The sequence below is a fragment of the Formica exsecta genome, unplaced genomic scaffold (assembly GCF_003651465.1).
Source record: "Formica exsecta isolate Colony F162 unplaced genomic scaffold, ASM365146v1 scaffold512, whole genome shotgun sequence".
NCBI classification, from domain to species: domain Eukaryota; kingdom Metazoa; phylum Arthropoda; class Insecta; order Hymenoptera; family Formicidae; genus Formica; species Formica exsecta.
The window spans coordinates 653,782-665,508 of record NW_021852364.1 but is presented as its reverse complement, the minus strand read 5'-3'; the positions used below and the strand labels follow the sequence as shown (position 1 = coordinate 665,508).

The 11,727-nt window shown below is 40.2% G+C and overlaps 1 protein-coding gene across 1 annotated transcript in view; it reads left to right on the top strand.

Annotated features, from left to right (window-relative positions):
* Positions 1 to 8,228: 8,228 nt before the first annotated feature.
* LOC115241811 (neural-cadherin-like) overlaps positions 8,229 to 11,727 on the top strand; it is a 61,836-nt gene continuing 58,337 nt past the window's right edge. Inside the window, exon 1 of the mRNA XM_029817743.1 lies at positions 8,229 to 9,132. The gene's annotated coding sequence lies outside the window, so the exon portion shown is untranslated. The remainder of the gene's footprint in view (positions 9,133 to 11,727) is intronic.

Below are 11,727 nucleotides of genomic sequence, written 5' to 3'. Positions count from 1 at the left end.
TTACAGTTATCAGAGTTGAAGTGGATTTATTTTCAAAAAGATAGGATTTACTTCAAAAGGATGGTTCAAACATGGCGTACGATGACGTGGTGGAAAATTCAAGAAACTTAAGTATTAAGCATTATACCTATATTTCACGAGTCATGACGTAAATTCTCTGGAATAATTCATTCCAATCTCGGATTCATTCATTTTTTATATAAGATTATCGTGTCACCTTGACGTTTGGAATGACAAAGTTAGAAGTTTCTAGATTGTATAAAAACTAATAGACAAAAATATATAAATATAATTATATATATTGTGTAATAATCTTGAATTTATAAATCATTATTTTATTCTTAGTAAAAAAAACTATTGCTATGTACCACTAATAACTCATCCTAAAAGTCACGGTTGTTATAATAAAATTAGCTAGTCGATAACTTGAACGTATAAGTAACGGAGAAGAGAGAGAGAGAGAGAAAGAGAGCAATTTCGTACAAGCTTTAAATGTCATTCTGCGCACACATTCGTTTGCGATTGAAGATTTAAGAAGTGCAACATCGATTCCTGTCGCGTCTTGGGTCGGGATAAGAGAAGCCATCTTTTTGTACAATACCTCGTCATCCGCGCGAATAATATCGGGCTCTTCCCGGGGTCGGGTCAATCATACGGTTTAAATTCCGCGGCCGTCGTATATCGATCTCCTACTCCCCACCTGATACGAGATTATACGTAAGACGTTCGACGTCGTGTCGAGGCTAATGGAGGTAAGACATTTTCGGTGGAATATCTCGGGTAAAGTGGTCGATTACCGCTCCGTCGTGTTTCCTGCTTCGGGGATCCGCTCGTGCCCTCGGATGCGGCCCGACAATAAATAGACCGAGGTCGGGGCCGTGATAGACTTTAAGTACTAATCTCATCAAGGCGACGACGACGGCCAATCGCTAATGCAGCCGGATATTACTCCGTGCACGGACGAGATCTTTATTTTCATTGTCGCGAATAAATTGTGAAAAATCGGGAACGGCAATGACGCGACGATCTTCCACCCACAATTTATTGTCAATTAATAATAATTTTAAAAAATGGCACTCTACCAAAAAAAAAAAAAAAATTTATCGGAATTTTTATCCCATCGTAAATTTGGGAATGTGAGATAGAGATGAAAATTGAGATAATACTATTAGTAACATGGATATTATTGTTTGTACAAAATACGTCAATAACCCTGTTAACGAGAGATCGACTATACCGCGAAGTATTAATATTTAAGTTATCAAATTGGCGAAAGCTTCTTCTGTGTTTGCGAGAATAGTCAATGTAAATCTGCGCTGATCAAACTGTGTGGAACAATCGAGATTGGACTCAATTCATCTCTTCGATCAGCGAAATATTATTCCAAGCGGTTTGCAAGTGTCTAAAGACAGCGAAAACAACTCCATCGATCTTCACCGCTAAGGCCTGGGGCATCGCTGAACTTATTCGAAAGCTTAACAAACGCTTAAAGTGGAAGAGGGTTAAGAAGCAATGACAATCTAACTCACTACTAGGATCGGAACTTTGAAACTCAACCGCTGTTTCTGCCAAACAAAAGCGGATTACTACAAAAGCGATCCGCCGGTATTATACAATACTTCTCCATCTCTTTCTCTCCTCTTGATTTTTCTCTATATATAATAGAAACTACAAAATATTTTAAAATATCTTATTTAAATTCATGACACCGAAAAAAAATGTTACGTAATAAATTTTTATTCATTGTATATTTTTATAGCAGTACTATTGTAATCACAGCAATTATTTTTCTGCGTTTATTATTTCATAAGTACTTTTACAAGATACTAAAAAAAGGCTCTTTAACAGAGAGAAATGTATAGCATAAAGCACTGTTATTTTATTTTATTTTTTTTTTTTAAGCCCGAGTTATTTTTTGCGCTACAAGTATCGATCCGCGTTGCATTGAAATTTATTTTGCAACACCACGTCTCGTTTTTCATATTTGATAGCCGACTGCATTTCTCTCCGAAGTGATTTCCTCGCGTCTGTTATTTTATTTTTTTTTTTTTTTTTTTTTTTTGTAAAGTTACTAACAAAATTTTATAAATGCAGACATAATATTTCCACTGACAAATTTGTGTTTATTCTATCAAAAAGAAAGAGATAAAAAGAAAAAGAAGTACTCTTACTTCTGAGAAGCTTTGTATAAGTAAAATTTATATTTTTTTCTAAAATAAGCTTGGATTCACTTATTGATTATATATATATATATAGCATTGGCAGATATTGCTAGAAACTTTATATAAATATTTTTCCTATAAGAATCGACTGGCGTAGGTGGCCCCTGCCATTATGCAATTCTTCACACTACCAATATGTGAAGCCTCTTACTCCGGAACACGCATTGCTTTCATTCTCTATCATGTCATTGTTTCTTAAAATATTTCTTTTACCCGATACTTATATAATTGTCAGTAGCCAATATCGTTGCATCAATTATGCGAATGCGATTGCGGGATATCAATAAATATCGGACATCTGATGATTATTTTCCTCAGACGCTAAAAATGGCGCGTTCTTTGTCACCTCGCGTTCATAGTCGACGATTTTTTGTCATTACCAGAGTTTTTGTCATGCGTGCTCGAGATGAAGCTTTGTTGGTCTTTAAAGTAGGTTGTAACCCTTGCACGCGAGCAGAGTAAGCGAGAGCTCGTGAAGTGGATGCGTGAGAGTGGATGAGACTGCAATATTCAGATGCTGTTAGGGAGGATTTTCTCGTCCGCGGCGAATACATAGACTTTGAACAGTCTTGAATCAACACCGGTACATTCAGGCATAGTGTCGGGGTGGCGCCTGAGATTTTGATTCCGATTGTCTTTCTTGCAACGTAACCCTACGTGTACCTGCCTCGTTCTTTTGAATATACCATGATGAATGTATTGCGATGACAAAAGATCGTATTTATAATTATTGAGTACAACAAAAGAAAAAATTGATAAAAAGTTCGAGTAGAGATTAAAACTAAAAAGATTATTTTTAGATGAACTTCATTAAATCGCGGAATCGTGAATTAAATTGCGGATTGTATAATATCAATGAAAGCATAATATATCAAGGATAAATATAACGTACGAATCTCTCGTTATTAGATATAGCGCTCGTATATCAGATAATACGAAGCAACGAACATTCGAACGCTAGTAAAAAGTTGAGAGAATTTTTCCAATAAATATTACGCTCTCCCTTCGCCGCTGATATTCATTCTCCAGTTATTGATACTGTCAGAAAGATAATTATTTCCACCGTTTTCGCTAAAATAACGAATAGCAGAAGAGATAACAATAACAAGACTACAGTAATGTATTTTTCACAGATGGTAACATAGATTTGTTTCTCCTAGATTTGAGATGCCAGCTTCTCGTAAAACAGATATGCAGTGTCGTTCTCAATAATTTGAATATATACAGTACATATACATTTCTTGTCTTGTGTATATATGTATTGTATCCTTTAATATACATTTTTTTATTGTTATATATCATTAATAAAATTTTACACATTGTGGAGCCCGAAGAGTAGCTCAAACTAAGAAGTAAAATGATAAGATATCTAAGCAATTGAAAATAGCTATTGATACGCAATTTTATTTTATTTCTCATGGAACGTCCCGAGAAAAATGGACTTTATGTAATTATATAAGATCATATATAATAACATATATGATAACATATATAATTTTATATGATCATATATAATAATGTAAAATTTGGCGCAATATGATCTTATCTTTACATTATCATATTCGGTCTGATTTTCATATATAATCAGATCTAGCCAAGTATGATTATATAAAGATAAGATCGTATCGCACCAAATTTTGAATTTAATTATATATGATTTTTTATAATTACACAAGTCCATTTTTTCTCGAGGTGCAAAAATGCTATATAATTTTGATAAATATAAAAAGATCCGTATACGACTTAGATATCTAAAAATGTAGCTGTGTCAGCGAATTCGCGATACTTGCTACGGCGAACATTTCGGAGATATATTGCCTCTGCGGGACAAAAAGTCCACCAAAAGGCCACCATTACGTATGCGTTTTAAACTGTTAACGCGGATTTAAAAACGACGATACATTTGCATCCGAATATGCAAACGACGAGACGCGTTGTGCGCGAAAAGATCGTAAAAAGATTATTGGTGGATTTATGCTTCCACGACGATCTCGCCGGAAAAATTCAGAGCCTGTATTGAATCCTTTGCCCGAGTCGAGAGATGCGAGTTATATTTCATAAAAGTTATATAAATCCTTGTTAAGAGCAGGTTACACGCGTATGGGTTAAATAATACTGGTAACTTCGAGAGAAATTACCGCGAATACATTACATGCATTCCCACCGGATACGACCATATTTCGCTTTAGCAACGAGCCGTAATTTACTGGCGTTTTCACTAATAAATATCGTTAATACATATACACGCTGTATATTTCTCGTCGCTCGCGATACGCAAACCGATGAAATTATAAAGACGCTTTGTTCGCGCGACATTATCGTGTAAACATATAAATAAATAATTTCATATAAATTAATTATACATGTGGCAATAATAATGACGTGTAAGTCACGTGTGTGTATAAACAGAATATAGAAAGAACTGCAACGCGGTAATTTTTGTGATAATAAAATTCAATCATATCAGGTTTCAAAGAAATAATTGTGTCAACGTATCAATATGTGTATAATGCATTTTTTTATATCATCTTATCAAATCAAAATTAAATTTATAATTTTATTATAAATTTTATTATAATATTTTGCTATCACAACGTAATACAAAATTATCACGCAGAATTCGCCGGTTAATTAAAGCTGTGATTGCGATCCTGTCTAAGTGCTTTCGTTCAATATTGAAAGTTCGTGTCGGACGCGCGACTATTAATCTTTTGGATTCATTCGATGCCGTCATTGTGTCATTTATCACATCATTCGTCGGGCAGCAGACGTGAATCGTGACGTTTCGAGCTTCGTCGGGTGCGATGAGAATTACGGTGTTTCAGACGAGGTTGCCGAGAATGGGGAAAGACAACAAAAAGAAGGGTGCCGCGCACGAGCGAGCACGGCGCGTGCTGCACTCGTAACATCCGGGCGTGCAATATCGCGACATGCGTCCGACTGCCGATGATAATAAGAGCCTGAATAATAGCTTTGCGCGTAAGAGAAATTTACAAGAGCTCGGGTTGAGGAACGTGTCTCGAAAAGACGACGGGCGAGGTCGACGATTGGAGAAGATCGCCTGCGTCGCTCTGTTTTATCGCGTTTTATTTTCCTATGCACACAAAGGATCCTAGAATCATCGGATGCAATCTTGATCGCGGACATTAAAAAACAAACTAAGAAAATAATAGGTTGTTTCAATGACGAGACAAAGAGCGATACTTACGGAAGTTGTTCAATATTGAAAATTGCAAAGCTTTGAAGAGAACTACAAGTCTCAAGAATATAATTTTATATATGTATAAGATGAGAAGATTTTGATTTTGAGTTTACTTTAAGCGGATTTTACTTTAATGGAAATTTTAAGAGATCTAATTGTTGGAATACTCTAAGCGGAGAAGTATAATTCTGATGTCTGTATAAAATTAAATTTCTCTCTTTCTCTCTCTCTCTCTTTCTACTTTACTGGATTCTAAGCGGAGAAGTATAATTCTGATGTCTGTATAAAATTAAATTTCTCTCTTTCTCTCTCTCTCTCTCTCTCTCTCTCTTTCTACTTTACTGGAAAATTATTCTTATCCAACAATCAATACAATTCTATTATTTCGCTTCGTGTTATTCTAGATCAATAGTTCTCACCCTTCTGCTATTGATATCATCCTAAATAGGTGTCTCCCTTACACCTTCTATTCAACTATTTCTCCGACTTCTCTTTTAGCTTAATTTTATTATAATAGTTCTTAAACAAATATATAAAAAGATAACTTTGATTTTAGAATTTGTAAAAATATTTTATTGACAAAATTCTGCGGAAAAATTTATCGATGCATTTCACTTGAGCAAACATTATCAATAAATAAACATAATGTTCATATATGCAAAAAATATTATGACTTAATTTTATCTTTGATCAATTTTTATCGAAGCGATTATTCACCTGAAGCTGTTTCTTAATTAAATATAATTAGTTCTAGACATAAAAGTAAAGGCAAGGGGTAATAAGGTCACAGCTCTTACGTCATAGCACAGAATTTTCTATGAAATCAAAGGCTAGGAAAATAGACGTGAAATCCACGCATACCAGGTAGGCCTGGTGTCCGTCTCGTAGATGTTCAGCACGAGATTACGACATTTAGGATGCCGGGCGTTCGAGGTTCGCCAAGATGAATTTTAGGTATGTCGTACGAAATAGGGCCACGGAATACGCGATCGGTTGCGGTATCGGTGTGATTGCGAATTTGCGACGAGGAGAGATCGAAAGTTTAATCGACGCTGTACCGGATGAAATTATTCATCCGCGCTTCGTGTATCTTCCGGTTCATTAACGAGCTTACAGTCGGTCCACCACCTCCATCTCTTATCGCAGCGTCACAGTTTCCGACGAGCTATGCAAATGAAACGGTCCGTCGGTAGTTAAGCAAAAAGGACAGAAAAAGAAAAGACGATTACGCAACACCGATTAACTTTGAAATGTCGTTAAACGTCACCGTTGTCGATAAAACGGTTCTCCTTCATCGATCTTTCTCTCACGACCGTTTTTTCGCGTCTTCCCCCTTCGCGAAGTTTCGTGTGCCAACTCACGTATCACCAAGGAGATTGCTATATGTTTTATTATGAAGGCTTTTTTCTCCAATAACGACGACAGCATAAAATTTATTATCCGTCATAGCCTTTCATAGTTTGGTACTTTCGTGATGATAAGACATGTATGAAGGTTCGAAAAGATAACTCTTATTTTTTATAAAGGTAAATTGTTGAAATTCACAATCCTCTGAGTAATGGAACGGAGATTAACAGTAAAGAATAAGCATCTCGACGATTGAATTACTACCAAGTCCCATAAATTCGTGAAAATACACAATCCATCGCGCGTTCTCCTTGGCAAACGCGAGACAACGCGCGAGAGATTAACGAGAAAAATCGCGCGATAAAGAATCGGGGATTCGCCTTCTCGCCAGATTCCTACTCTCTCTCTCTCTCTCTCTCTCTCTCTCTCTCTTTCTCTCCCTCCACACGTGTATAATACGTTACAAGAAATCTGTCCCGGGGTCTCTCCCCTATCTAGCGAGTATCGTTCGCCAAGAATCCGCAGGTCATCGAATCCGAGAGGCAACCCCGTCGCGCGCCACTCCCCTCCTCCCCCTCAAGTCTCGGCGACCACCCTGCCGCGTTATCTTCATTCTCGATCGTGGATGTTAGGGTGACGCGAGCGAGGGCAACTTTAACGGCACGCAGGCAACGTACACGACCTAAGCGTGACTCGTACGCGCGCGCGCAGCCTGCAACCCCTCGAGGGGGATGACGACGTTCCTCATGGCGGCAGCGGCGGCGGTGGTGGTGGTGGAGTCGTCGAGGGGTGAGGAAGGGCGAGTCGAGTAGCGCGCGTATGAAGGGGGAACGAAAAGGGATATGGTGGAAGATGACAGAGAGAGAGATAGAGAGAGAGAACGGGACCGTCGGTCGACCATCCGCGCTGATGGTGGGGACACGCGTTCGCCAAGAATCCGCAGGTCATCGAATCCGAGAGGCAACCCCGTCGCGCGCCACTCCCCTCCTCCCCCTCAAGTCTCGGCGACCACCCTGCCGCGTTATCTTCATTCTCGATCGTGGATGTTAGGGTGACGCGAGCGAGGGCAACTTTAACGGCACGCAGGCAACGTACACGACCTAAGCGTGACTCGTACGCGCGCGCGCAGCCTGCAACCCCTCGAGGGGGATGACGACGTTCCTCATGGCGGCAGCGGCGGCGGCGGTGGTGGTGGAGTCGTCGAGGGGTGAGGAAGGGCGAGTCGAGTAGCGCGCGTATGAAGGGGGAACGAAAGGGGATATGGTGGAAGATGACAGAGAGAGAGAGATAGAGAGAGAGAGATAGAGAGAGAGAACGGGACCGTCGGTCGACCATCCGCGCTGATGGTGGGGACACGACGGCGAAGAGGTGGTGGTGGGGAGTTCGCACGTCGACCGGAACGGCCCTACCAAGTTTTATCCAACGATCCGGGAGGCTCGTCGAGGTAGTGGCCCGCGCCCCACAGCCGCGACAGCTCGAAGCGCGCGCGCGCCGCGTTTTCTCCGCGTCCGAGTGTGCGCCTGTCTCGCAGCATCGGGGAGTTGCGCGCGAGAAAACGGCGAGGCCAGACGAGAGAGAGAAGGAGAGAAGCGTGGTGGCAGTGGTGTAATACGGTATACGGTGAAAGCGACGTACCGAGCGCGTACCCGAGAGTCTCTCCCGAGGGCGCCACCCCAGCGGAAAGGGGTCGTCGTCGGCGTGACGTTCCGCGACGTTTCATCGCGAGATTCCGCGAGAGTGTGCGCTGTCGAGGCAGCGAGACAGCCGCTAAGCGAAAGAGTGCTGCCGCGAATCACCGCGTATGTCGTTATTTTCCAAATAATCGTGTTGCCTTTTTTTTAATGTGTCTTCCCTCCCGGCGTTGATCGTTATTCGGATCGCGTGGGTGGATACTCCCGAGAAACAGAAACCTGAAAGGGGTAAAAGTGTCCGGGTAGAAGTGCAGAGACGAGGGGACCTGTCGTCGGGTTCTCGCGTCGACATCGTCGGTACTTCCGGTATCGCGGTAGGTACCGGTTCCGGTGAACGGCGAGAAGCGAGAAGCTGAAGTGACGACTCGAATTTCGCGGTTACTCGTCGGATCCGGATATACTGCCTCTGGTCGCCCTGCCCGGTTAGAACGAGCGGCTTGTTTCTCTTCCGCCGGGCTGGCTTGCAGGGGTGGCGGAAGGTTGGTTGATTGTACGTACACACGGGGAGTGTCGCAGGTGCGGGAGAAACTCGGGGGTGCCGTACGCGAGGAGGGGTGTCCTCGCGCAACTCCCGCGCAACGTCCGGAGCACCAGAGTCCTGGGGAGGTGCCGTGATTCTCCTCTGTGTGTGTGTGTGTACGGGACGCATTAGCACCTAGCCATCGATAGCGTACGTATCAACTTGTCCTCATCTGAATCTAGAGCGCGATGCCTTGCGTTCGCAGCCTCTCCTTAGGTTCTCTCCTACACCCCCAAACAGGTTATTGATTTTGCCCAAGTAAGGAGGTACAGATGTAGCCCCGTACGCCCTGCGGCCTGCGACCTGCTCTCTTTCACCCTTGTCCTCTCTACCGTATCCTCCCTCTCTTTCTTTTTCCCTTTCTGTCATTCCTTCCGTCTGTCCACCTATCACACCCTCGCCGCACGACTTGTCCTTGATCCTGCGTATCTCTGGCAGGTGAACTTACATGATCCTTCCATACACAACCTCCTTTTTGAAAATGCGCGTGGCGTTGCATGCTATTCGACGATATGTCATAAAACGTTGTGCTGTGTCGAATACATCCAAGTCAATTCTTTCTTCTAGAGACAAGGGTTGCGAGATAAGGCAGTGTAGATATTCGTGACGTCATCGAGACTCCCCAAAAACACGCGGTGTATCTTACGTGTGTCGCGAATTAATACTCCTAAAGAATATTTACTACTGCGAATACTTGCATCGCAAGTCAAAAGTTCGTTGGAGATGGATTTTAAATCGTACGTAAAAAATAAAATGGATTCACGCCGGATGCGTTGCATTGATACGATAAACACGCTTCTGCATAATTGCAATTGATCGATGATGCGTTTGTGCTTGTCAAAGTGCATCACATTGTTCTATGACAAGATTCTTAAGGCAATCTGTCCTTAATCCCAATACGCGAGAAATTATTCATTTTTAAATACACCTTAAGATTTATTTCAACCGAAATGTCGATAAAACAAGTGACGCTATAATAATCGCTCATATTAAGATGAAAGACAATCATAAAAGGTCATAGCATGCTTCGAAACAACTATGCGATCGATCACAACGATTGCATGAATCTGTATATTATTATTTTTTCCGAAAGCATTCCATCTTATCATGTTGACCGACGCGAGACCTTGTCGTGTATATCGTCGATAGACTGTATAACATATAACTCTTACATGGCTTTGGAATATTTATATTCTAATCTTCTGATTAGTCTCACTAAAAATATTATCTTATCCTCAACTATTAAACAAATATCGTATATACACATGTTTTCGAGGATTGAAAAAGAGCTACTCATACGATCCTTACGTGTACGATAAACAATAATGACAGATACTATATCAAATTTTTTGATCCTTCTTGACTTGCGGCAACGTTATTTAATTAAATTTTTGTGTTACGTGCTCTCTTACGAATTCTGTACAATCATCCATACTAGCTATTATTTGTGATTCTTTTATCCCTCTTTTTTTAGTAACTCAAAAAAAGCTTTCGAAGGATTTATTAGTTTTTATTTATTTATTTTTTTTTAGCAATATCACACACGATATCAATCAATTTCTTATTGCAAGCATGCCATTGAAAATAAGTATTTAGAAAATATCATTAAATATTTTAATCTTCTGTCAAGTTAAAATTTTCATAGCATACTTAAAATATTTAAGTATAAAGTAGAATGTCAAGTTTAATAAACAGCCGTATTATTTATAGCGATATGACAAGAAAGAAGGAAAACCTGTTTGTCCTCAATTTTTCAATATACATATATGATTTCGCTACTTTAGGGAATTAAATATAAAAATTTAAGCATGAATAATATCTTATTTGAGAAAACATATAAGATATAAGTATGTAAAATAAAAATTCTATGACACACTGTGCAAAATTCTTTCGCTTTTCGATATTCTCTCGGATCGCCAAGAGGAGTTAGCATCATGTCGCGGTGTCAACGAACCTTACGTGGCACATTGTCGGAGTAGCGTGACTAAAGTGTGCTTCAGACAGTGGTTACGAGCAGATTCCAACTGACACCGGGGGATCGATCCGTCGGGGAACTTTTCACGGCGGACAGAACGGCCGGCGGTGTGTGGTCTTTCGCGAAACCGGCGGACTCGTAGTAAATCAATAGAAGCCACGTGAACCAGCGACGAGACGATCGTTCTGTCACGCTCCGTCCGTGGAAGCGCGGCCTCCGTGAATTCGGCGAGCAAGCGGATCGATAATAATTCGGCTGAGGCCGCCTCCGCGAAGGATTTGACCCTTTGAACTCTCGACGGTTTCCCGGCCTGTGGCAATCGCTTTCCTTATCGAGCCATTCTTGCGCAACATTTCTGTTAATATTAGAGCTTACATGACCTTTAACAACATTATCGGAAAGCTTAGAGAAAAACCTGTTTGTTTATTAACAACTGGTTTTTAATAGTCGGCAGCGAAAAAGAGTTTCGAAAGATATCATTATCTGTATGTCAATAATGTAAATAATGTCCGCTTTATGCAGACTTTTCCAGAATCATGTTTTTTTGCAACCTACCTAGACCATTGTACGTTTTTAAATTTTATATTAAAATTAAGATCTACTCAAAGTTAACTGACCAAGATTTTGTTATTATCTTAAACTTTCTAATTTTAATTCGATGTACATATAATACCATTCAATTTCTGATCTTAAATAATTTCATAAAAATCAATCCGTAATTATTTTTTCTACAGTTTATTTTTTATATTTTTATAAAATTTTTTATTTTT